This window comes from Bufo gargarizans, chromosome 2 (genome assembly GCF_014858855.1).
Source record: "Bufo gargarizans isolate SCDJY-AF-19 chromosome 2, ASM1485885v1, whole genome shotgun sequence".
NCBI lineage: Eukaryota > Metazoa > Chordata > Amphibia > Anura > Bufonidae > Bufo > Bufo gargarizans.
The window spans coordinates 703,562,806-703,568,805 of record NC_058081.1 but is presented as its reverse complement, the minus strand read 5'-3'; positions in this window follow the sequence as shown (position 1 = coordinate 703,568,805).

The window sequence follows — 6,000 nt, the reverse complement described above, 5'->3', positions numbered from 1 at the left end:
CCTTTCTGCATCCTATTTAGCGGACTCCTAGTTAAATCTGGAGGACAACCAATACGTCTGCTTTCCTAGAATGGAAAATCCTCTTAGATACATTCCCTGCCTGGTAGCGTCGCGTCACTAGGCCGTTCAGGAGGCTGAAATCAAGGTGGGTCCCCTCTAGCATGGCTGGACTTAAAGGTGTTTTACAGGACTGAGGATAGGTCATTAATATCAGATTGGTAGGGGAATAGCCGCTGACACCCCACCGACCAAGTGTTTCGGGTAGCTGCCAGCACCGAAACTATGCCTTCTGCTTCTGGCTGCATAGACTGCGAAGAGGCCCTGCTTGGTACTGCAGCGCTTCTCCCATTCCAGTGGACGGGAGCTCAGCGGCACACAGAGGGTGGAGCCTTTTATATAATTTCCGGTTCAGTGAGGATACTGCGTGTCGGACCCCAACCAATCTGATACTGATGACCTATCTTGAGGAAAGCACCATTAAGGGCTCATGCAAACGACCATATGTATTTTCTGGTCCACAAAACACGGATCCACCCAAAAAAACGGAAGACAATGTGACGTCCGTGATACATCCTTTTTTTGGGGGGGGATTTATTGTAACAATGCCTGTCCTAGTCCGCAAAGCGGACAAGAAGAGGACATGTTCTATTATTTTCACGGAATGGATTTGCGGACATACGGACACGAAATGTACATGGAGTCATAAATGGTTCTGCATACAGGCCGCAAAAAAACAGTACAAACATGGACAAAAAATAACTTTGCGTGCATGAGCCCTAAAGGGCACCTGTCAGCAGTTTTGTCCCTATGACACTGGCTGACCCCGTTATATGAGCGCTTGGCAGCTGAAGGCATCTGTGTTGGTCCCATGTTCATATGTGCCCGCATTGCTGAGAAAAATCATGGTTTTAATATATGCAATTAGCCTCTAGGGGTGTTGTCATTGCACCTAGAGGCTCTGCTCTCCTGCAATTGCTATGCCCTCTGCACTTTGATTGACAGGTCTAGAGAGCAGAGCCTCTAAGGAGTAATGACAACGCCCCTGTTGCTCCTAGAGGCTCATTTGCATATATTAAAACATTTTTCTCAGTAATGCGGGCACATATGAACATGGGACCAACACAGATGCCTTCAGCTGCCAAGCGCACATGTAACAAGTCAGACGGTGTCATAGGTACAAAACTGCTGACAGATGCCCTTTAACTGCACCCTTGCCAGTGGGGGCTGGAGAATAGCTTGCCACACATGCCCCTCCCCTTTATGTCCTCTTAGGCGAGATCAGGTCACATGACACTGTCCCGCAGCTTGGACAGGATGAACCGATGAACAGATCCCCCGACTGGCACTTTTGGGGTCGATTAAGTGAATGTGAGCTCAGCACCCGGTATGCACGGTCTAATGTGACGGATCTTCCCCGCTGCCAGGTTTTCTTTACAGTATTCTGATAATGTAGTTATTTGCAACTTTTTTTTTTCAGTTACTAAATAAAACCAAGATGAACATTTTGTACCGCGACGCCCCCTCGCCTGCTCGGTGAGTGACAGATCCGGTGGTGGCGGCGGTGGTAGAGGGGGTCTGCCTCATGTCTGGTACCTGAGTGACTACATTAGAGCAGCTGATCTGAACCATCTTGTGTGTTTATAACAATAGTGTAGCGCGACGGCGGCAAAATCCCAACAGAAGGGATGAGTCAGGCCGACGTCTCGGAAAAGAGCGAGAGAATAAAAATAGTCGTCACACAGCGGCCGACGCTTTGATCAGCAGATAAGTGAGATCTGTAGAATTCGCAAATCTTCAGATTCCAGCAGAGATGAGAAGAGGAGCGTCAGCGGGACGATATATTGTAAGCGCTAAATGAAGGAGCCCGTCTCGCCGACTCCTGAATGGACTGAACAGTATCCAAGTGTTAAGGTTGGAAGCGGACGCGCAGACCGAGGTAATGTTGCCCTCTGTAGCGATAAATTTGCCAGGATTAAAGGAGGGGCCGTGTCTGTAATACAAGGGACAGCCACATGGACAACAAGGCCGTGTTACCCATGGCAACCAATCACAGCTCAGCTTTCATGGTTCCAGGGCAGTTTAGGAGATGGAAGCTGAGCTCTGATTGGTTGCTAGGGGCCACAAGCTTGGGTCTTGACAATCAGGAGGGATCCCATAATAACAACACAGAGAGCTCAGCTCCTCCTGCTACAGGAGACATTTACTGCAGGTCTGCCTCAGAAGACTTGGGTGGACTGGCCATAGACTCTACAGGGAAATTTCCTGGTGGGCCGATTCCCAGGGGGCCAACCAAGCCCTCCTCATGGCCGCCAGCCAGGTAGTTGTCCCCGCCTACTTCTGTTGTCCTGCTTTCTGTCAGTTTGGACCTACCTACAACATGGGGCCACCTTTAGTTTTTTTTCCAGGACCACTTTAAGTTCCCAGTCCTGCCCTGCAGAAAGATCCCATGATCAGACTAGGACTGATTGTAGGGACCACAGACTGGAGACCCCCAGAGACCCCCACTCTGTCCTCGGATCTGGTGCCAAAAAATCAGATACAGGAAACCTCTCAAATCAGTATCTATCTATCTATCTATATATTATCTATCTATCTCATATCTATTATCTATCTATCTATTATCTCTCATATCTATCAGTCTTATATCTCTCTCTCTCATATCTCTCTCTCTCATATCTCTCTCTCTCGCATATCTCTCTCTCTCTCTCTCGCATATCTCTCTCTCTCTCATATCTCTCTCTCTCATATCTCTCTCTCTCTCTCATATCTCTCTCTCTCATATCTCTCTCTCTCATATCTCTCTCTCATATATCTCTCTCTCATATCTCTCTCTCTCATATCTCTCTCTCTCTCTCATATCTCTCTCTCTCTCATATCTCTCTCTCTCATATCTCTCTCTCTCTCATATCTCTCTCTCATATCTCTCTCTCTCTCATATCTCTCTGTCTCTCTCTCTCTCATATCTCTCTCTCTCTCTCATATCTCTCTCTCTCTCTCATATCTCTCTCTCTCTCATATCTCTCTCTCTCTCATATCTCTCTCATATCTCTCTCTCTCATATCTCTCTCTCTCTCATATCTCTCTCTCTCTCATATCTCTCTCTCTCTCATATCTCTCTCTCTCTCATATCTCTCTCTCTCTCATATCTCTCTCTCTCTCTCATATCTCTCATATCTCTCTCTCATATCTCTCTCTCTCATATCTCTCTCTCTCTCATATCTCTCTCTCTCTCATATCTCTCTCTCTCTCTCTCATATCTCTCTCTCTCTCTCATATCTCTCTCTCTCATATCTCTCTCTCTCTCTCGCATATCTCTCTCTCTCTCTCTCTCGCATATCTCTCTCTCTCTCTCTCGCATATCTCTCTCTCTCTCTCTCATATCTCTCTCTCTCATCTCTCTCATATCTCTCTCTCTCTCATATCTCTCTCTCTCATATCTCTCTCTCTCATATCTCTCTCTCTCATATCTCTCTCTCTCATATCTCTCTCTCTCATATCTCTCTCTCTCATATCTCTCTCTCTCATATATCTCTCTCTCATATCTCTCTCTCTCATATCTCTCATATCTCTCTCTCTCATATCTCTCTCTCTCTCTCATATCTCTCTCTCATATCTCTCTCTCTCATATCTCTCTGTCTCTCTCTCATATCTCTCTGTCTCTCTCTCTCTCATCTCTCTCTCTCTCATATCTCTCTCTCTCTCATATCTCTCTCTCTCTCTCATATCTCTCCTCTCTCTCTCATATCTCTCTCTCTCTCATATCTCTCTCTCTCTCTCATATCTCTCTCTCTCTCATATCTCTCTCTCTCATATCTCTCTCTCTCATATCTCTCTCTCTCTCTCATATCTCTCTCTCTCTCATATCTCTCTCTCTCTCATATCTCTCTCTCTCATATCTCTCTCTCTCATACATATCTCTCTCTCTCTCATATCTCTCTCTCTCATATCTCTCTCTCTCTCATATCTCTCTCTCTCATATCTCTTTATCTAGTAAATCTTCTGTGGTGATAGGAATGAATTGATACGTCACGCAGTGTTTGTTCACAAAATATCACTTTACTGAACACAAATCTCATGATACAAGATCAATAATCTTATTTTGATGCAGACAAAAATATAATAGTTCCTGATGCCGAATCCTCTGACAGCCAAAGTAAGAACCAAGCTGAATGAACAGAAGGCACGAGGGTGCAGCCGGACGGCAGCGCAGCAGAAGATGTACCAAAGTATACAAGTCCTGGTAGACATCATGTACATGACAGGATCAGTCAACAGCACATACAGCGGATACACCTTAGTATACATCCAGAGTATAGCAGCTCATATGAGCGGATGATGCACAGTCACTAGTGGAATTTCCGAAGGGTTTATATAAATAACGCTCAATCCTGGTATATAGACTGGATACAAGTGTAACAAAACCTCAGCTGTAAGAAGCATTAGGTCAAGGCAAGTGTTCAGCCTCAAGATGTAGTCAAGAAGGTTTTCATACACTGACCGAAAGCAGAGATTTTGAGAAAGTTTATTACAAAGTTGTGTAAGGTCTCATTAAGGATTCAACTCTATTTACATAAAAATAATGTACCCCATATATGGTCTGACAAACCGCATCGGCTTCAATGGGAAATGATGAGAGTAGTAGTTCACAAATTGTAAGCAACTGCATCTCACAGACAGCATGTCAGCAGGTAACTAATATAAATGTCTCCCGCCCAACAGATGATGCTAGGGACCCTCATTGGTAAGAACAAGAGGCGTGGCTAGTGTCACATGATCTCACTGACACATGACAAATACAGAAAGTGGGATTCAAGCATGGGGGATAAGAGAAAACTGAAAATGAAAAAAAATCAATCGAAGAAGGAATGGGAGCTAGAGAAATTTATACAAATACACTGAAAAATCACTTATGGCACAAACCCTTTAAAGGGGTTGTCCAAGTTATATTTATTGATGACCTATCCTCAGGATAGGTCATCAATATCAGATTGGCGGGGGTCTGACACCCGGCACCCCCGCCGATCAGCTGCTTGTAGAGAAGGCGCGCGCTGTGCCAGCGCCGCCTCCTCTTCACTGTTTACCTTCTCGCCGTCGCCTCTGCAGCGGTGGGCAGGTGTAATTACACCCAAGCCGTCCCATTCATTTCTATAAGAAGGATCGTTCCCATACACTTGTATAGGAGCGATCCGTCCCATAGAAATGAATGGGACGGCTTGGGTGTAATTACACCTGCCCACCGCTGCAGATGCAACGGCTAGAGGGTAAACAGCGAAGAGGAGGCGGCGCTGGCACGGCGCGCGCCTTCTCTTCAAGCAGCTGATCGGCGGGGGTGCCGGGTGTCAGACCCCCGCCAATCTGATATTGATTACCTATCCTGAGGATAGGTCATCAATAAATATAACTTTGACAACCCCTTTAAGTGATGCTGTCATATTTACAAGGGCTAAACCAGTTCCCACTGGTCCACAGCACTCTCAGCCATTGACAGACTGGGATCTCCTCAATTGTGCTGTCCAATTAAGAAAGTGAAGTAGAGTACCCCTTAAAGCTGATACGGAGGGTAGGGCTGCACTGTTGACACATTCAATAGGAACAGCTCATGGGTAGCCAGTGCTTCACACCTGGCGAAATGGTGGTGGATCTGTGAAGACCCTTTAAGATGTAAGATGGATCCTTGGATCTGAAACCTCGAAAACTTAGGATCAGGTAGAGAACTATAAACTAGTGAAACTCCGCCTTTAAAAGGAAACCCATCACCCCATGCCCAGATGCCCCAATGAATTAGAGGGTAAGATTACTTCCCTTGACCTGTCTACCATAAGGGGGGTGACAAATATCTTAGGAAATAAGTGTCTGCACTCCTGTCATTCCAAGGGATCACATGACTCTTACTGCCCTGACTCAACAGGAAGTGTCCTCCTTCTGAGTCAAAGAGGAGGAGCTAACAGTTAATCTCAAAGTGGACAGGATGCTTCTCCGCCCTCTGGCGTGACACATATA